General features: G+C 39.8%; 1 protein-coding gene and 1 long non-coding RNA gene across 6 annotated transcripts in view; both read left to right on the forward strand.

Annotated features, from left to right (window-relative positions):
- PKIB (cAMP-dependent protein kinase inhibitor beta) overlaps positions 1 to 21,361 on the forward strand; it is a 53,548-nt gene that overhangs the window by 12,602 nt on the left and 19,585 nt on the right. The window contains exon 1 of one of the 5 annotated variants that reach the window (XM_064413057.1): positions 20,202 to 20,365. The exons of 3 other annotated variants lie outside the window; for them this stretch is intronic. The gene's annotated coding sequence lies outside the window, so the exon portion shown is untranslated. Of the gene's footprint in view, positions 1 to 20,201; positions 20,366 to 20,921; positions 21,077 to 21,361 lie in introns of those variants that run through there. One more of the 5 variants, XM_064413053.1, reaches the window with a different exon arrangement.
- On the forward strand, positions 2,228 to 4,981 carry LOC135298091 (uncharacterized). The gene is made up of 3 exons (XR_010360065.1): positions 2,228 to 2,325; positions 4,487 to 4,672; positions 4,853 to 4,981. It is a non-coding gene; the product is annotated as an uncharacterized LOC135298091 (long non-coding RNA).

Below are 21,361 nucleotides of genomic sequence, written 5' to 3' on the forward strand. Positions count from 1 at the left end.
CATTGTTTTGTGCCACTGTCTAGGCTGTGGCACCTGAAAGATCCCCTCCACCTTGTGGTTTGGTGACATGGATGGTTGTGGGGCATCCTGCATTGGCAGTGTTCTGTGGCTGGAGGCCATCCTTCCTTTGGGGATCTTTGAGGTATGAGCAGCTTTTCCCATGAATCTCCAGCTTGTCCCTGCTAAAATGGGAAAACATTGCCTTCTAAGTTGTGAGATGAAGCCTTCAAAGCACAGAATAGACAACTGTGTCACCAGGGAGGCTTCTTGAAAGACTGAGCTGTTCATGTCTTCTAGTGAGTGATGTGCCCTGGATTTAGCTGTGCCTACCATGTGATAATAGAAATTCATTGTGAAATGTTTATGATCCCAGAAACATGTACTGACGTGCTGCACAAAGCAAGGGTTCTGACACTGCACACACTGGGCAATGTTTTTTCTCTCAATTTGTTTTTCCCTACAGCCCCTGACTCCAGGTCCATTCAACCATTTCGGGTCACTTTGTAAGCAATCTGCAACCACCCTCTACTAAATACAGCTTTCCTGGTTATGTAGGTTCAGCACATTTTCTTCTTCCATGAAATCTCAGAAAGGCTATTAGTAAATCCTGGCTTTGATTTTTCTTTTTATAGTCATTTACAATTTCAGATAAAATTGCCACTTGCTCTAGTAAAGGACGTTGTAGTAAAAGGACCTTTGTAGTAAAGGACCTGCAGCTCACTCTTTTGACTAGGTTATTTTATCTGTGTCAGTTTTCAATATCTGATGCCTGTTTTTCAGCCTTCAGTTCTGTAGCTGAAAGATCAAAATTTCAGGAGAGTAGTTTATTTGTAGAGTTGCTTCCTTTTTCTTCACATAGATACAATTTTCATGTAAATATCGAGTATTATGACAATCAGCTCCCAGATGTGATCAAAGACACAAGTATTGTCTCTTTAGAGATATGCCTGCTCATGACACTCAGTGACCATGAAAATTGATAGATCCTAAGAGCATGTGGTAGGAAGAGGGTTAGGTACAAACCCCTGACTGACAGTATTTGGGGCAGAGAAGCTTTTGTGCTACTGACAGACACGATAGTTCTGCTAAATACCTGGTCTCTCCTCTCCTTCTTGCTGCCCTGAGGATTCTTTGGAGAAGCAAAACATCACTAAGGACAATAGAAAAAAACTCAAAGCGCTGTATGACAATTTGGCTGTAGAGCCTGGACATCCTTTAGTGGAAATGGACATGCTTGAATTGTTATGCACAAATATTTTTATGATATTGAATAAAACTCTGAAAGGAACTTGGCTGAATAGAGGGAATCTTAAGGCCCTATGCCATGTGTCTCTTCCTTTCTGTGAGATGTATCCTGCCCTGTTTCTGTTTCAAGAGGGTTTTATGCATTTGTTTGGAAACAGTGCATCCTTAGAAGAACTGTTTTAACAGCTCTTGGAGTTTCCTGCCTGGCAGGGTATTTTTAGCCAGCTCAGACCCACAACTCATCAAGACCTGAGGAGTGGGCCACCCAGGACTTGAAGGATAGAGTTTTGCATTGGTACCTCTCTGCCTGGTGGAAGTTGAAGATAAGTTAGGGTGAATTTGGCTTCTGATATGTATCAGAGCATCTGTTACAAATCATGCCTGGCTACAGTAGCCTCTCAGAGGGATCTCTGCAGCACAGTGGTACACTGGCCCTGCTTTTTTTTAGATGTCCTCCATACCAAGGGCAAATAAAAAATCTATAGGTCTGCCTGCTTGTCACTGCAAAGCTGCATGGTTAATTGATGTGTGGCCTGACCATATGCTTATTTAGAGCATGTGAAGTGTGTTCAGAATAAACATTCATCCTTTTCCTCAGCATAGGTGAAAGGAAGAATTCACTCCTGGAATGAACAGAGGGAATGTTGTTGCTGTGCATACCTGACAGAGATGGACAAGGAAAAATACCTGGTGAATTAATATCAGAATTATGTTCACTCACAGGCCACTAAAAGCTGCACAGGTAGTCTCCCACCATTTCAGTGGTGCACATACACAGCAGAGAGAAGAGCAAGAGCACCACCACATTGCCTGAGGTTTGCTGTCACTCACCTGAGTCTGCAGGTGACCTCCAATTGTCATCCATGTGATACCCCACGTGCCAAGGCTTTCTTCCATTGTTTTGTTTCAGGTTTGATCTCTGTGACACCAGAAGTGGAATATCACGTGGTCAGTCACAGCCTGTGAGGTCAAAAGAAGCATTAGCAAATGCAGTTACAGGGCCTGTCTGATGGATACCCTTGTGCTGACAGACACGGGTGTTCTTGTGCAGGACAATGCGTGGGGGAAAGGCAGGAGAAGGTGCAGTGGCAATGTGACATGAAATTAGAAAGGGCAGCAGTGTTTGAAGACACTTCTCGTGAGGCTTTTCATCCAGGCTTCAGGCTAATTGTTTTGCCATTAATACTAGTTATCTGATATTAGCATCTTACTGTTGTTATTTGCTACATGCAGGTATAAATATGATGTTTTCAGGACATGTAAAATTGCATTCCCTTACTGATAGCAGCATGGAATCTTGCATGGAGGATTGCAAAGCACTTGTAAAAATCCTGTTTATTGAATGAAGCCATAATTGCCTATAGACAGGTTAGGGCTGGGTTTAATGATTCCTGCTTTTCGTCTCTGCTTTTTGCAGAGATGCTGTTGTTCCAGAGAGTGGTAGGGGACCCCTTGGGCTACGGCTGTGTCTGGCCTGCGCAGTGCAAGAATAAAGACTGAAGAAACCCCTTTTCCACTTCTACTGTCTCTCTACATCTCTTCAGGGGTCAGATATGATTCCTTGTCTTCCCTGGGACTGCCTCCCCTCACCTCCAAATGCCATTCAGCCCTCAGAGAACCCCCATGTGTTGCTTGAGTTAAACATTGCTTTAGATTGCTATAGTTAAACATTGGCAAGTGACCACATCCTGCAGCTATCCATCTAGGGGTCTGTCTGGGCTCCTGACCCCTTTTCCTTCTCATCATAGAGGGATTTCATAGAGGATTTTAAAGAGGGATTTAGTTTTGGAACTGCTGACTTCAGCTCTCACATCTATGCTGATGGCTTTATTAATGGTAGAGGCATCACATAAACTGTCATCTCCTGCTCTTGACTGCCCAATATCAGAGATGTCTCTGGAGATGTCTCTGTAGACAGGAAAGCAGGTGTTCATTCTTTGGGACATTTGACTTTTAAATTTCCTCATCATCACCTTGTTTTTAAGGGCACTGTTAAAGGGTTTGATTACTTGTGTTGGTGCCCTTTCAGAAGGGCAGCACTGCAGGGCCGCCTCTGCAGACACCAGCCCAGAGCTGCTGGATTTACAGGATTATCAGTATGGAAAAACCTGTATTCTTTATCTCTTTGTGCACTGTGAAACTTTCCATTTTACCATTCAAACAGAGTTTAGCCCAAGTGAAGGGGTAACACAATTTCAATAGGAAGATAAAATTGATAATCTTAGATTCTTTTCTGATTGAGCTCTTTCAGTCTTTAGAGTGCTTTTGCATTGTCTAATGCTTCTTTGAAGTAAAAAAAAAAAAAAACTAAACTGAATGAACAGTTAATAAGATCCTTTCCCATTTTCATCAGAAAGCTGATGGCTTGTTAGCACAAAATACCCTTGTAATTTTCCACTTTCAAATTCTGCTTTCTACCTCTCGAAAATCAGCAGACACAGTAGACTTCTTGCCATAGGAGAGAATAGTCCTTCTGTGCAGGAGGTTGTTGTGGGGCTAGTTGGAGGTTATCTCACACACCAGCTCTGGAGGTTGAAATCAAAACTGAAAATATTTTTTGTAGTCTTCTCTTTGTTAGAAACTTGAGTTCTGCCTTGTCACAGAAAGGAATAGGTTTTCTTAAACCAATGTTGAGTAAATGACTTGGACTTCTTTTTGGTATGGAAAGGAAATTTTTCTTTTGCTTAGAACTGACATCATGGGTATTTCTTCTGGGGAGTTTGTTTTTGTTTCTATACTTTTGTCCAGAGCAGTTGGGAACAGTTGAGCTGGTTTTTATCAAACGGGTATTTAGTGTGTAGTGTCTTGCTGCTGAGAGAGGTCAAAAATAAGGGAAAACACTATGAACATGTGAAGGTGCTTTCTGCTGTATGGTCTCTGTGCTCAGCAGCTCATGAGTTACTTGAGTAAGACATAATATTTTTCTGTTTAATAGCTTTTGATAGATTTTTCTTCCTTCAGGTTTTTTATAACCTCCTCAATATTATCGATTACCTCCTGAGCCTCCCACTCAGCTCTTTAAATTGAATGCAGTTTTCATATCCAGGGTAGATTGCCACAGACATCCAGAAACTGCTCCCTAAAGCCACCTTCCTAACATCAAGCAAGTTCTGTCTTGGAAACAATTGATATTTGTTGCCTCTTAATTCTGTGAATATTTGAAATGCTAAGATTATGTGTAACAGAAAGCAAACCATAAATCTGTGGAGGTGTGTGAATTTGCAGTGTTGGTTTCTGACAGACATCTGGCCAAGTCACAGGACATCTGGAATGACAGCACAATCTTCCCAAAGCCAAGCCTCATTGCTGCCATATTTCACCTCTCTTTTGAATGTTACTGTTGTCTCATCATCACCCTCTGCAAGCTGGTGAAATTCCCTCCTTGTCCCTACCACAGCTGTTGCCATTGTATTCTTGTCCACCTCAGGTATGTGGAGATGTTGCCAGTTTGCCAGTTTTGCTCATTGCAGGCTGAGCAGTTTTGAAGGCAAAAGCATCACTCTTGTGCCTCTCAGCACACACATAAATAGCGGGAGGTGAGAAGTGGTGTATGTGCAGTGAACACCCCTCAGATGACCTGTCTGTGGATTATGCCAATGGTTTACAGTGAGATGTCCCAGAAGAAAAGAATGAAATAGTAATTACTTACAACTGTGGAGAAAAGAAGAAAGGAAGAAACAGGAACTCTGCTCTGTTGGGGAAAACAAAGTTACTTGGTGTAGCTGAAGATCTGAAGAAAATGTATGTTAACAAAACATCTGAACTTGTGTAATTAATACTTAAAGTCTAATTACAGCAGATTATTTTTATACTCTATAATTTAACTTAAATTCTTAGAGATTCCACGAGAAGCGCAGCTACTCAGCAGTTCTGCAAATGAGTAAGTAACTCAGTATGTACTTACAGCCAGGACTGTTAAGGAAATGTTGCTTAATTAAGCCTCATTAATACAGACAGTTCTGGTTTTAAAAAACCTTTTTCTGATGCTCAAAACAATCTTCACGTATTACTCATTCCTGAATGTTTAGAACATATTTAGAGTTTTAAATGCTTATCAATAAATATTAATTACACTGTGTATGGAAAGTTTTGGGGTCTTTTCCCTGCATCAGTAAAATTTCTTCTGAAAGTAGAAGGATGTCCTTATGCAAGTTGCTGGTAGAGGAAAGAACTGCAACTGTAAGCAAATTTGGCTTAAGGATAAGATAACCTACCAAGTAGCTATAGACTTTTTTAACCTTGATAAAAGAACTCATGAAATGTCATTTTTTTACATATTTCACTGCAGATGATGCTTATGGCATAAGTTGTTTAGCTTAATAGTTGCAACGATGGGTCCAGAAATTGAATTGACCTCCAGTATCTGTTCAGATGTAGAGCCCACCTCTTTCTATGTATGTGAATGGCAAAAATGTGCAAAGCTCCATCCATTTTTGAAAGATAAACTCCTCAAATATAGTTTTACAATGTAGAAATCTTGCCTGCCAATATCCTTCATGCTCAGCAGAGGCTGTGTGAGGAAGTTTAAGTCATTGTGCATCCTCTCAGGTTTCAAAGAGGCTTCACAGAAGGCAGAATTACTTGCTGCTAGTTCAAACCTGTTCAAAATTCCCTTCTTTGACCCCTGTCCACCATTTGAGATCCTGGAAATGTTTCCACTGATGTAAGCGTGAGTTGGATAATGTATTCAATCCACCTTAACATCACATCTTTATTTCTTCAAAATAGGCACCTTTTTTTTACTTCAAAGCCTCCAGAGACTGGGCACCACACTGAAGCAGGGAAACAGTGCTCCAGATCAATGCAATTACACAGTGCACAATCTAAATTGATATTTGTGTAATTCAGAAGAAAGAGCAAGTTTGCCTCTTACAGCCTATAAGATGCTGTAATTGCAGTAATGGAAACAGGAAGCATGAAGGAGAAGAGTTTGTGTGTAGGCTGAAGTTTGGTCCCTCCCCTGCAGTGGAGCTGAGTTCAGCCAGCAATCTTGTGCCTCTCAACAACTGGTATAAAATGCCTCTTAACAGAGATCAGCACCTAGGAGGCTTCTCCTAACACAGATGGAAACTCAACTGAGGGCAGAATGAGGCAGCAGTTACCATGAATTTTCTCTTAGGAGACTGTCACAGAGGAGTGGTTTAGGTCACTTAAGGAATCACTGATAATAGCAGCAGCAGGTTTGACCTGAATTTGGGAAGGCGCATCTTGACAAAATTCAGTGGCAAGGTTCATTCTGTGACTGGCTACGCAGAAAAAGCATACAGAGCAAACTTGGATTAGAACCAAACTTTAGATGATTTACGTGGAGAACAAGGATGAAAAATTATAAAGATCTAAAAGGTAAGGGAAATTATCCCAATGAGTCATGGGTTTCTAAGAGGATCCCCTTGCTTTCTAAATTCCTATTGGAGTGTTGGTGCAGCTGAATTCAGTCTTAGTCCCTGGCTTGGTCAATGATTTATGTCTAAAGGATTTCACAGGGAAATACAAGGAGTAGTGCAGGCTGTCTGTCTCCAAATGTGTTTGAGCCTTTTTAAGCAATTTCAGGCCATGCTGCCAGCAGCAAGGAGGTGAATTTGTGCCTTTCTTCCACACTGCTTCAGAGGGATGTTGGTTTTTGATGTTTTTGAGTGAAAATTCAATAAAGCACATTAACCTCATTAATCACAGTGTGAAGAAAAACCCTGTCAGAGAATCCAGGCTTTATCTTTGACTTTTGCTTTTTGAGACACTGAAAGGAAGAGAAAAAAAGACATCAGATGTGTCTGAGTGATAGTACTGAGACTCAAAAATTGTAACTGGACTGAGGAAAAAACCTTTACCATAGGTGCCAGGAATGGAAGTCTGAATCTGAAATTTGAAAGGCAGACTGTCTGACTTGTTTTGCTGGAAAGGTCTGCTGTTCTGATCCTGTTTTCTCTTTATTTTTATCAAGTTGTTTTTTTCATTACTATCTTACACAAGTGCAAAAGGAAAATATATCATTAAATCTAGTGGGTTTGTGTTTGTACTTGTATAATTAACTCTTTAGCAAGCTATTTATTAGTTATTGCTACTGCACAGCATCAAGTGATAAAAAAGACTCCCAGTAAAGATGTGCCTACACAAAGATTGTATTCATAAGGGAGCATTAAAAATGAACACCAGCCTGAAAGGCAGATGCCGTGTCCACTATCTGGCATCTGGTATTTGAAGTTCATACACATAAGGATATTAGCAGCCTTATCAGAAATCATCAGTTTAGCATATATTTCAAAACTTGCAGCACTGATAGCTCCTACAGCACTGATGAGTCGGCTGCATAGAGGTGAAAGGTTTCTGATCTTCTGTCAGCAAAAGCATATGTAGACCTGATAGAGAAGGTAATGACAATATTCATGGCAGTTTTGACCCTCGCTGCTATTTTTTTGTGCTGACCCTTCATTTATAAATGGATATGGGAAACAAATGAATCATCATTTTGTGGTGGCAAGTATAAGGTTCAGCTTCCAGGCAGATGTGCATAGTTAATCAGTTATTGACGACAATGCTCTTCCAGAGCGAGGGTAGACTGCATTTGTGTGTTTCACTCTGTGGACTGTGGTGTTGTCTTTAAACCATGGATTTGGGAAGGGCAGGTTTTGAGTACTGTTTCACAGGCTGATAAAGCACAGGAAGCCATAAGAGCTTACTCAAATCCTGCAACAACTCTCTTTCAGTTGCCTGATACTCCCTTGCCACTTGCCTTTGCAAAAGATATTGGACATAGTGGAAGTATGGTTTCTGATCCCAGCCAAAATCAAGGGAATCAATGGATCTCTTCTGTCATTGATTATGTGCAGATTGAAAATCATAATTGGGCCCTGCCACAGATTAAAAACCCAATATACTGCTAAGGACATCTTCATTTTGATTTTGGAGCTTTATATTTCTGTTGTTGGAGTCTGTTGCCCTGTTGAGCAATACTGCCATTTACTGTGAGACACACGTCAGAACCACACTGAATAAATGCAATTTCCACACTATGAAAGCAGATTTAAAGCTGGACTTCCTCATATATAACAAGACTGCGTGACAGCTAGTGCTGACTTGTAGAACATCACAACAGTATAAATACCTGGTAGAGCTGCTGGGAGTTATTTGCATAACATATTGAGGTCTGAGAACAACTGCCACAAATTTTACATATCATCAATTCCCTTTATTTTTCTAGCATCAAAGCAACATGCCTTGCTTTTCTCCTGAAATACATCTGTAGGTAGAGGCCAATATTATACTAAAATGGGAGACAACTGGATTTTTTTACCTACCTGAGCTAAACAAGAACAATTTGACATTTCAGTTGGATACATGCAAAGTGACATACATATATATATATATATATATATATATATATATATATATATATATATAAAATAAACACGAAGTTGCTGCACTTTCTTTCCTGATAGCACTCTTCTTGAACAGCAATAGTCACATCTTTTTCCTAAGTGGCCATCTGATGAGTTAAGCAGTTAGTTCTGGAAATAACCAGAAATAAGTTTTGGAATATATATATATGTAAAAATTTTTTGGAATATATATATATATATATATACAAAAAATATATAATATAACTGGAAATAAGTTTTGGAAGCATTTTCCTAATCAGCTTTTGTGTGCAGTGTAGACATGAGCTCAAACCACCTGCGGCAGCAGTTCCTGTGCACATAATCTGTTGTGGTTGCTCAGCAGTGAGGAGGGCACGGCAGAGGGGGGCCTGCTCGAGTGACTTCAGTGAGCTTATGAAAGCATGTCTTGTTACCTCCTTGGGCTCATGCGGTTTTTCCACGCATCTCCAGGATGCTGAAAGAGTTTCTGTGCAGGTTTGTTATCAATTCTACAGCAGTTGGATACCCAGCTTTTTTCAGTCAATGGCATTTGCAGATTCAGTGGCTCTCCTGTTCTGAAATTTTACTCAGTAAAAGAGAGGCACTGTCAGAACAGATGATTATAGCTCTGAATTACTTGAAAAAGTGAATGTAGAGGAAATGGAAGATGACAACGATGGAATCCATCTAAAAAAAGTCTTTTTCAAAGGAAAATTAAGAGGCAGACATTCAAATAATGAAAGTAGCAATAACTTGAGATAGAATTGAATGGGAAATAACAAGTCTATGTTGGAAATACTGCTGAGACTGTTGAACTTTGTGCATGAGGTATTTTCTGTGATTATTTGTCCTTACTGGGATAAGAGGAGGTGGCAGACTGTTGAAAGAGGCAGAAGAGCAGTCACAGCACAGAGAACCCAAAGGCTGTTGGGCTGGAACTGAGCTGAAAATAAAACAACCTGCCAGAAAACCACAAAGACTTTAGCAACTACATCTGCTCTTTGCTGCTGGATGTGTCTGGAGGGCAGAATGTGCTTCAGAAACCCAAAGTGCCAAATGGAGTGCAAACATGACTTCCTTAAACATATTTTTCTTCTTGTACCCCCATGAAGGAATACAACACTAATCAATGAAATTCAATTGCAGATTTAGAAAGCAAAAAGGGAGAAAGAAGCTGATTGCATTTCTGGAGTTTTTTAACCTTTGAGGGAAATCTGTTGTCCTGGGAAGGTTGGGGGGCACTACAAGTAGGCATATTTCTATTTTGTTTTAGTAACCAGAGCACGGTTATATTCTCAGAAGCCACAGTTCAGGCTCTGGGGGAAAAATGCAAAGTATCATTTACATGCCAGCTGTACTATGATGTTTGTCACTCTTCTCAACAAAGGACCATTGCCTTTTTTATTTTTTATCACTTTCATAAACTTATACAGGATAGAATTGTATGGAGGAAGAATCAGATGAAAAGATGGTAAGGTAAAACTTTCATTTTTGTTTTAAGAGAGCATCTTCTTAATTTCAGAAAGAAATCTCCATCTGCAGTTTTCCAAGAGGCTGTTTCTTTAAAAAGATGTTTTCAAGATTGATTGGTATCAGGTGTTCACTGCCATGTGATGCAGGTGTTACCATGGTGACCACTCCACTCCTTTAGGTAGGCTGTCAGAGGCTATAATTGTGCTTTAAAAATCCTGTGTGCAGTATGATAACCTGCACGGAAATAAGCTGTAGCCTTGCCCAGACACTGATTTTTTTGTCTCTGAATTTGCTGATTTGTGACTGCAAGCCACAGAAGACTGTATACCAATGTTAGGGGGAGATTTCTTTCCTCTCTCCCTTTCCATGAGACAAACAAGCTCAATAGGCCCTACAATATAATGGGAAAGATGAAATTATTTTAGCCACACTTCCTCCACAGCCCCATTTGAGTCTGTGCCTCCTTCTGGTCTCAGGCCAGAAGATAAAGCTGGTTAGAGCTCTGCTGTGTCTATGTGGCTCTGCTTGTGTCTGCCTTCTGCTAGGGCACGTGAAAAAAGGTGTTTTACTGACACAGTGGCGTCTGTGTGGCTGTACTCCAGACAGCAGCAAGCCTGAAGTGCCTTCTCTGCCTTTGGCAAATCTCTGACCAGGGGTTAAAATTGAATTACCTTTAAAAATGCTGCTTGCTGACCCTTGTATTTCATGGATCCTAATGCTACAAACACTCATTTGCCTTTTTACAGTGCAGCTGGCAGCAATGCTATACTCATTCCTTAGCTTCTGCAGGATTAGGGACACAGGTGCTCCTTTTTCCATACACTGCTTATGTCTGTGCAAAGGTAGTTTCCATTTTGCCTGCCACAATCTGCATTTCTGCTTCAAGCCAAATAAGTTGTAGTTGACACAAAAAAGATTACAATGCTTATTTATTACCTTGAATTCTGCATAGTAAGTTGGAAGGTAAAGAGAAAAGTTGTTAAAGAGTGAGGAAATTATAAGGATGGGTTGAAGGTCAATATGCAAATGCTGAAAGTGCAGTAGAGTTAGAGGCTATTGTGCATCCTGCCCCAATTCCTCTATATCCCAGCTACTGCTTCTCAGTAGCAGCCAAAAGTCTCAGGCTCAGCTTCCTATGGATGCCCTTAGGCAGGATAGTATCCTGGAAACCATGTTTTTTATAACTGGCTGTATCTTTGCTCTGTTGCTCTCCTCAGAGAGCCTGGGTTCAAGACCACAGCAGCAAAATAGCCCTACAAGAATGACCCAGTGTGTTGCAGGAGATTGGATGTCAGGGAAAACTCTTACTATTAGAAAAGAAAATTTCCCCAATTAAATAAACCTTTCTGATTAAGTCTTTCACATTTTTAAAATTTTAATAGGGCTCGATCACTTAAGTTGTTAAACAGCTTTTACCTCACCCCAGCAGGGGTAGAGAATTGTAGACATCACCAGTACTCAGTACTCTGCAGAGTTGAGAACAGAAAGTTCTTAACCATTTGGACCTTCTGTGTCCTAGTAGTCTCTCTTAAGCCTCCAACTGCTATTTTGAAAGACAAAATTAGAAAATAAGATGAAATAGGTATTTATGGTATTTATAGTTGTACAGAGTGCTTAAGAATTTGCTTTTAAGGATGCAACTATGAAAACTGGACGTGCAATTGAGTGTGTACTCCAGCTGTGCAGTACAATGGTGTAGTGCTACAACTTGGATTTCAAGTGACATTTGATTGCTTAGTGTGCTTCGGTTTATTGATTTTACATTACCCTCTTTTGTATTTGAGATGTCTTTTGCTAGGTGTTAAGTGGGCTTTAATACCACACATAAATGGAACACCTACACATAGTTGAAGGTGAGTGTAATTAGCAGTCCTCTAGGTCAACTTTGTCATGTCCCCACTGTGTTAAGTATGTGCCCTGCAGCTGTGCTGGGCATCTTTTAGACACCACAGCCACTCCAGGGTTCAGATTTTTAAACTGAAATTTCCCATTGGCTTTTAATTAGATTAATAAATGAATGTGCAGTCAGTGAGCTGTAAGGAAAATTTCCGAATATAAAAACAACTACACCAGACCCTAATGCAGTCATCGAGCAGTTTGAATAATTAAATATCAAAAGCAGATAAAGAACAAAAGAAGTCAGACTTTGTAAAGCATAGAGCGTGATGTGAAGACTGACTGATATCTGAAGGGATGGTAAACAAGAGCATCTGTCCTTTCAAACACCACATTTATTAATAAATAACAAGCATTTTAATGGGTTGCTTTGCATCTAACTGTGTAAATAAGACTGGAAAATACCAGCCAAAGCTACTACAGACAACACAATCAAACACTGAATTGCTTGGCATAAAAGTGAGAGCTTCCATGTCTGGTTCCTTAGTGGAGAAAAGTGACACGGAAAGTGACGTAACATCCTAATTATTGACTCGTTCTTCATGTTTTTACTTCTGTTTCTCTGATTCCTTCTTTCTTTGTGGGGAAGGGCTTCCCCTTCTGCTTTTGCTGTGTTCCTCTAAGCAAGAGAAACATGCAACAGAAAACCATCTGGAAACTGAACTTGGTGCCAGCCCTATTGAGAATAAAAAAGCTGATTTTGATGCCTGATTTGGAGTACCACATGCTCTGTTCTGTATGTCTCACAGCCAAACTGGAAATCTGTCACCATGCCCAGTTTCCAAAACATGGAGACTCTTAGATTACAGATCCCTGCTGTATCAGTGGATAGTTCCCCATCTTTTTCACACCTGTTGGGTTGAGCAGCTCAACCTGGAAACTCTTGCTAACTGTAAGCATATTACCCTGCTCTGTGCATTGCCTGCAGTAAACTAAACTTTACTCACCACGGAAAGCATATCAACATCCTGGGCTGCACTCATTAGACCATGTATGGAAGATTGTCCAGTTTTGCTTCTGCCTTACCAAAAGGATGTTGATAAACTGGAGCAGGAGTTGGTCAGGGAGGAACCCTTGAGGAGATGATGAGGAACAGGGCCTTATTGTCTCATGTAGCTGAGAAAGTGGAGCCAGGATCTTTACAGAGTTGCACAAGAGAGCAAGAGACTATGGTTATGAGACACTATGGTTATGAACTAGAAGAGGACAGATTCAGACCTGATGTAAGAAAGAGCCTTTTCTTCATGATGACAGTGAAGCCCTGGCAGAGAGGTCGTGGAGTTTCTATCCTTGAAAATATTCAATAGCTGAAAGGACAAATCCCTGATAAGTATGATCTGAATTAGTTATTGACTCTGCTTTGAGTATGAGGTTGGAGTAGATGACCTCCTGAGGCCTTTTCCAACCTGAATTATTCTATGATTTTTTAACACTGAGTTTTCAGCCTTGATATATCTTCTGCTTCTGGCTCTTTCCCTCCTCTTGTCACCTCCTCCTGCCCTGCTCTCAGAGACCTACATGCAATGCAGGGTAACACTGCTGTTCTCCACCAAGAGAAACTTGGTGACATGATGAAAAGTGTGCTGGTTTTGAGATGTGGACAAACTCCCATTTTGACAAAACCCTACCTTGTCTTCATAGGAGAGCTGCTTAGCCAGGACTTTTAGGCAGCTGTCCCAGCAAGAAAATGTTTGCTTTCCTTTCATGCTGTCATATATTTTATTTAGAATGATTCTTTGTTGTCTTTCACACTGCTGTTCATCTGGAAGCTGGTATTTGACTTTTCAAAATGGTGGCTGGCAAGAAGCCATAGCAGTAATTAGCAGGAAGGCAGAACAGAATTCCAACCAACATTTAGCTGAGGTATTTTAGTATTGCAAAAATGAAGGGTTTTTTCCGCTTCAGCAAATGAATAAATAATACTGTCTAGAGTTCCAGCCTCAAGCAAGTTCAAAGAACTTGTATTCAGGGTCCAAAATAAAGTGGATGAATTTCTGGGAGCAGGAGCAGGAAATGAGCCAAAGACAGTGGATACATGTTCATTTAGGCAAAAAGACAGATGGGAAAAAAGAAATTTAAACCACATATATCAAAACCAGGTGTCATTGGCAAGAGACTGAATGACTTCTTGCATAAGAAAAGTGTAAAACATGTTTCACACCCAGTCAACACCTTGACTGATTCTGTGCCAGAGTTCAAACCTATGCCAGCCTGTCCCTGTGGCCTTGTAAATGTGCTTAGGGAAGAAGATGGTTATGACCAATGCTGAAGTTTAAGCTACTGATTTCTACCTGACTGCCTCATCCATTTACTCCCATCTGAACAGAAGAGCTTTGTTTTGTTAACTTGTTTTCACCATGAAAGACTTGCTTTTTTTTTTATTTTTTCAGGATACAGACATTTTAGTGTATCCTAAATTTATGGGTGTTGAAATTCTGAAGCAAGCATCAGTGAATTGTAGGCTCTGAGAAGCCACCAGAGTCTACTTCCTCCCAGACCTTTCTTCATGTCTCATGCACCCCATCTGTTCAGAAAGTATTCAGCAAAGTCAAGCAGGATTCCTTGCTTTGATTTAAATAGGTTTTTTTTAGTTGTCCCAGAAGCAGTGACCCTAATTCATTTTTATATGCAGAGCTCTTTTTCAGAAGACTAAACAGAATAAAGTTGAACTACTTTGTACTCTTCCTAATTATATTACTTGTTCCCTTCTCCTCCTCAGCTGACTTTGAGAAGAGCTCAGCAAGCTCATGCTTTTCTTCAGCAGCAGAGTCAGAATTCATATAGAATGGGCAGATACAAAGACATCATCCAAAGTGTGCCTATGAGTAGTCTGAAATAATGACTTAATAATAAATCTGAAATAATGTTAGGAAAATTCCAGAATTTATTTTCTTTCCTAAAATTGAAGGGACTGCAAGGTCGAATTTCTAATGTGGATTAATGAGTGTAAAGTTTCTAAAATTGTGTTGAAGTATATAATAAGAACACTCTTTTTTTTGGCCACTGTAGAATGCTTGCATTTTTCCCTAAAAATGTTACTTTGAAAAGGAAACTTGCTAGATTAGCTTACAATAAGAAGAACAAAGAGTCTCTCCCAGAAAACACAGAGCCTTGGGTTGACAGAGAGGTGGAATGATAAGTTTGCCTGTCAAAAGTCACTTCATTTCATCCAGTTATGCCGCCTTGAGAATTGTTCATCATTGTTTTCTTAGCAATTGCAGAATTCACTAACTTCAAATTCAGTTATTAACTTGGGATGTGCCTGAAAACTTCTCTCCAAAAAAGCCATGTGAGCAAGGCTTTTCAGAACTTGGGAAAATCAGCTTTCTATTTGGTGAGGGGAACAAAAGAAGGGGCATTTTGTGATGTGAGATGAAAGATGTGTTGTCATCAGTTGTGTGATGATCCAGCTCTTGAACTTGGTGCAGCTTGTCATTGTTTGGGGATTGAGGTGACTGTAGGAGTCTCACACAACAAACATAAAAATTGATGCCCAGAGGGTCCAAAATAATTGCATAAATAACTTCTACTTATTTTGGACATGTCTGTGGTCTCATTATCTCCAGAACTGTGTGTGTCTAACAGCTTACACCAACCTTCTTTAGTATTTTCAGAATTCTAACTCCAGTGTTCCTCAGAAACTAATGTATGCCATGCACTTAAACTTTAGCAAGGGCTGGCAAGAGGCATAGGGCTTTTTTTCCTGAGTATAGTTGTATTAAAATTGTCAAATAACTCTCTCCAGTGTAAAGTTTCTAAAATTGTGTTGAAGTATATAAAAAGAACACTCTTTTCTTGGCCACTGTTGAATGCTTGGTATTACATTTTTTCCCTGAAAATGTTACTTTGAAGAGGAAACTTGCTAGATTGGCTTACAATAAGGAGAACAAAGAGTCTCTCCCAGAAAACACAGAGTCTTGGGTTGACAGAGAGGTGGAATGATAAGTTTGCCTATCAGAAGTCACTTCATTTCATCCAGTTATGCTGCCTTGAGAATTGGTTATCACGGTTTTCTTAGCAATTGCAGAATTCACTAACTTCAAATTCACTGTTTGAGTTTGGTACATGCAAATAATATAAACAACTAACTCTTCAACTTTCTTTTAATGCAGTTACTTTCTTTATAGATGTGGTGACTCCTCCTTGGCAGGGACAAATTCCAATAATCATTCTTCCAGGGAGATCAGAAAACCAAACTATTATGTGTGGTGAGTCAACATAGCATGAAAAGAGAGGCAATTACAACTGTCCTGCCATCAGATCAGTAGGTCTGTGTTGTGATTGACCTCATTTACTTCCAGTTGCAAAAAGCACATAAATGTCATAAGATGCTTTGCCACTCTTGTCCCCAAGAGAACAGTGTCTTGTTGAGGTCTCTTTTAGTCCTTTGTCAGTATTTTGGTAATGTAATGTTGGCATAACAAGGAAAATATCCCTTCAGAGAAACATTCAGCAGTGCCTTGCACCACAGCCAATGTTATTAGTGTCAAGTCATAGTTAAATAAATATACAATGTTTTGGTTTGATTTTGTTTTGGTTTTGCTCATGTTTGGTTTAACCCTTTCTAAAAGCTCTGTGCTTCCGACAGTTTTTAGCTTCCAGTTTTTAGCGAGGAGCTAATTGGAGAAAAGGACAGGTAAGAATTCATGGCTTGTGTGGAGAAAACAAGCACAGTTATTACAGTACTCAGCTAGAAATGTGGAAGTTATGAATGTTTGTCTGGTTCCAAGGACACTTCTTGTATAACAGAAAGTCACTGCATAAATTACAGAAGCAGGTTTCTTTAGGTTACAAGAATAATATTTTTCCTTTGTATTTCAAGTGGTGGATTGACAAATGCCAGTCCTGATCCCCAAATTTTGTGACATGGTTTTTTTTTTCACTCAATAAAAGCATTGCCTTAGTGGTTAAAGGGTGAACACTAAGGCAAAACTTGAGTTGACATCAAAAAAATAGAATTTCAGTTACAATACTTCTGCACAGTGGAAAGTGCTATTGCTCAACTTAATTTCTTCCCTGGGGATCAAAGCATTCACCTAGAAGACAACAGCTCCAGGCAGTTTTTCTTCAAATCCCAAGGTATTCCTCTGTGCTTGTTTTCAAAAGGAAGAAGGAACCAGGCCTGCTGGTTTGAAGGAGTCATTGCAGAAGTGATGATTTCTTTATCAGCTGAAGTGAACAGTGAGTAGATGCAGATGCTGCCTGGCAGCCAGAGCAGGACAAAGTCTGTGGTGGGTAGGATCCCTAGGCAGGCCCTTCTCCTGGGTGTTACCTGTTGGTTAGTTCCAGGTGGCTCTTCCTTCATATATGAAATTTGTAGATTGAAGTAATTTTCGGAAGCATCCAGCTTGGGAGAAAAAATGTTGGCATCTAGTTCTGCAGTTTGGCTTCTCTTTACTTTGCAGATCTGCTACCTCAAGCAAAGGTGACACAGCACCTCTCATACATAGGCATGTTCTTGGCTGAAGAATGAAGAAAATCCACCCCCAGATGCTGTGAAGGATTGTGGTGTGTGAAACGAGAAAAAAAGGCATGATCAGTTCCAGGGACAGTAGTGGGCTTTCATCACAACAGTCCACATAAGGTTTTACTTTGCAAATGACTACTTGCACTGGGCTTAGCTTCACCTTTATTCACTTTAGACAAAGGTGTGTGTTTATTAGTTTTAGGATAACCCCAAAAAATTTCATATCCAATGAAATTTAGAGAACTTCTTTTCATCCCTAGTTATCTCACCTTAATGGCTACAGCAAGAGCATTCAGAAATAAAAGAAATTGGATGACATATCTCCTCAGATATCAGTGTAGAGATGTCCACACCTAATAATACAAAATAAGTGCATGTTACAAATAAGCTGAAATGCCTTTATATGTGTCTCATAAACATAAGAACATTCTGGACATCAGTCCATTAATATGTTTCATGGTCTAATTTTGATTTCTTAAAAAATTTCATGCAAGATCGCTTGGTTGGTCTTTAAAAAGACTTAACTGAGGTTCTCAAATGCACTAAATTCAAGTTCAGAATACTTCGTCCATATGTTAACAAATTGATAAATAGAACTTCTGATTGTAGAAAAAGTCAGCAAGTAAGAGTCTCAGAGGTATTATCTGAAAAATAAATTTCTTGAAATGCAAAAGTGGTTTCATAAATGATGACATGCCAGGATGGACTTCACACAACCCAAGTATGTTGTTTGGGAGACTTTGAATGCATTCAATGCTGCAAGACCAATAAAGTTTATCTGAGTTTACAGCAAATAACCTGTCCTTGCATATGTAATGGGCAAACTTTCATTAAAGCATCCTGCTGCATATTAGGAAGCTCTTAGATCATTATTTTATCTGGCACCAAGCCACTTACTAAACTTCGAAGTGTGAAAGTTTGGTTTCTAGGTCGCAGTTTTGGAAGCTGCAGTAACTCTTCAGGAAAATCTATCCTTTATCTGGTAGAATCCCCAAAGAGCTGCAAAGATGTGTAATATATATGCTTTTGTTCTTCAAAATAGAATAGAGACAGACCTTTTGTATGTGCATAGTGTTTTCTACCTCTCCTCAGCACTTAGGTACCTATAAAGCAGCCAAAATCAATACACAAAATGTCAGGTTTGAAAGGGCATGTGTGCAAAGAAAGCATTTTGGGCTAAGCCTGCGATTCAAAGCACTGACTGTACTAACAATTTGTTCAGTAATGTAGTAAGAGCATGGGGTTTGGTCTTCACGTGAGCAACAGATTTGGAACAAAACAGCATTTTACCTTGAGATAACATTCACAATTTTATGCTTCCCTGCTAATACTATGATTTACTGAAGGGAGGGGAAATGGAAGGGAAGACAACAGCTTGGGAAAAGGGCTAAAGGTGCTGTTGCCATTGCATTACCCCAGCTGGGCTGTGTGTGAGCATCAGCATGGTATCAATGACATACCTTCTTTCTGCCACTGTAGAACAGGCAGTGTGACTCTGATAACATTTTATCTCACCCCATATTCACAATACTCTCTCCAGATCCTGGTTCTTAATTAAAAACCCATTCTTGCTTTTTCTTGCCAACTATACTAAAATAAATGGAGCACATTTTGTAACTAGTGGCCAAAGAAAGGTACCTCACTGAATTTTCTTCTGGATGGTGTTAATTGAGCAAAACCAATAAAATAGACATAGCTGATATGCACAAGAAGAAAACTAATTTTACAGAGTGCTAAAAGCTTCAGGCAAGATGGTAGTTCTCCTGTAAATTTATGCTCTCTTTATTGTATTAGCTACTGTGGCAGAAATGTTGAGGTGGAAACTGAAAAGTAGCACTGCTTATTTTGAAATCAAGTAATCTCTCTGTGATGTACCCGTATCTACTTCAAAATGCTGACCTTTGTTAATATTCTAATAACTTTCTGGAGCAGCATTTTTATAACTAGCAGCTGTGAAACAGGCAGGAGTTCTCTAAGCCCTTCACAAAGTTTGTACTGTGTTTCATCAAGTGATTTCATTATTTCTCAACATGAAAGTGCAGTGAAAAGAATGTTCATCCAAGAGAGAATCTGGGGAAGAAAAGGTTATACTTGCCAAGAGCTGAATTGTCAAATACATTGGTATGGACTTTAGTGTGGTTTCATATTGTACCCAAATTAATACATAAGTTGTTTGAAGGCTAAATAAATAGCCATTAAAACAATTGTTTCATTTTTTTAACCTTTTTTTCCTGTCTAGGTTAAATATTTGAAATAGAGATGATGCTGTAGAGAAAAGGAATATGTATGTAGGCACATTATTTTCTGTTTCTGCTACCTAACTTTATGTGTCCACTGACATCCACTGAACTCTAGTAAATAAGTAATCAGATGATGTAAACAATTTGTGGTAAGACCTCTATCTCAGCTGCCCCAGTGCATACCTAGAGAAACATAAGTCCTGTGGGATTGCTTTAAATTTACAGCAGCTGAGTCTTATTCAGCTTGGGTCTTCCGTGTTGGAAGAAACCTATTCAGTGGTAAATAAACCCCCTCCACCCCCTCAACTCCCCCATTTGTAGGTGACTGACCATTGAAAAATGTCAGATAGCACAACTTTGACTTGCTACAGAACACTGAATCATTTCCTCAACCAAGAAGTTAATTTTTCTTGATTGTTTCTTTCCCCATTTTTTCCCTGCTGACGTACATGGCTCACAAGATGTGTGGCTTCAAATTGCTGCAGCCTTTCTGATTTTTACAAGCAGAGAGGCTTTTCCAGTGGCAATTTGCTTCTCTTGTAGTTCTGTGATGGCAGCTTATTTTTGTGGAGACAGTGGAATCTGGAGCTGCTGGCACAGCTTGAGCAGTGGCTCTCTTCTGTAGCTCATGCCGGCCCCCCCTTGAAGCCATGCTGTGGGGCTGAAGGCATACCTGAACCATGAACATCAAGGTACTTAGCATTTTGGGGGGGGCAGAATTGTGCAGATTACCAGGAAACCATACTAAATGACCCCCCTCTTGCAGGCTTCTTGATTCTTCATCCAAATCAACTGGCAGCTAATACAAAATTAAGCAGTGTGGTTATTTCCAGCTTGCTTTCTTGTCTGCTGTGAAACTCTCTGCGTTGAGATGCTGAAATACAAACTCTGGTTTAGATACTTGCTGAAAATGTGTTGGCAAAGTAGTATTTATCTTAGAGCAGTGTGAAAGCAGTTTTTATGCCACAGTTACGTGTTCTCTGTTTGGATAGCAGGATGCCACACAACAGCCAGGCTTGTTGCTTACACGGTGTCCAGGCAGCAGTTGCCACCTTTGGGGTGAATGTAACAGCACTGCTGGTGCAGAGGGATTTGCCTTCTATTATGAGAGGATGGAGTATTCCTTTAATGGCACTGTTGTTAAGGATTTACTTTCGTACCAGAAGTGCCCTGAGTGAAAAGGCTGAAGTCCAGAAGTCTACCTGTATGGCATGCTCTCTGTATGTGAATTTGTCATCTGTTCATTTATTTTAAATGTATGCAAGTTTATCTTCCTTCTTGGCAACAGTTCAGCTTTCCCTTGGTGTTTTGCTGTAGTCAGCTGAGAAGACAAACATTGAGATCACTTTCCAGTTGTTTCTGGGTGTTTCTGGTATTCATCAGCCTCCTCTTTTTGCTGTCCTGTAAGTAGCTTTTTTCTTATGTTCTTGTTTGCTTTATTGTATTCTGTACCTCTTTTGAGCTGTTTTTAAAACATTTTAACAGGGTTTCATTAGCATCTGCCTTTCCTAAAGAACTTTAGTTAATAAGCTACGCTTGTTTCCTTACTGCCTTGAACAGACTGAGCAAACAGAGAAGTTCCCCTTTATTTAAATGTTCATAGCCTTGCCAGTGTTCTCCTGCTGCTGGGTTTTACACACTGTGGGGGTCATATTTGTCTTTTTTAGGCTCTCCTTTGAAATGCTAGA

Source organism: Passer domesticus, chromosome 3 (genome assembly GCF_036417665.1).
Source record: "Passer domesticus isolate bPasDom1 chromosome 3, bPasDom1.hap1, whole genome shotgun sequence".
NCBI lineage: Eukaryota > Metazoa > Chordata > Aves > Passeriformes > Passeridae > Passer > Passer domesticus.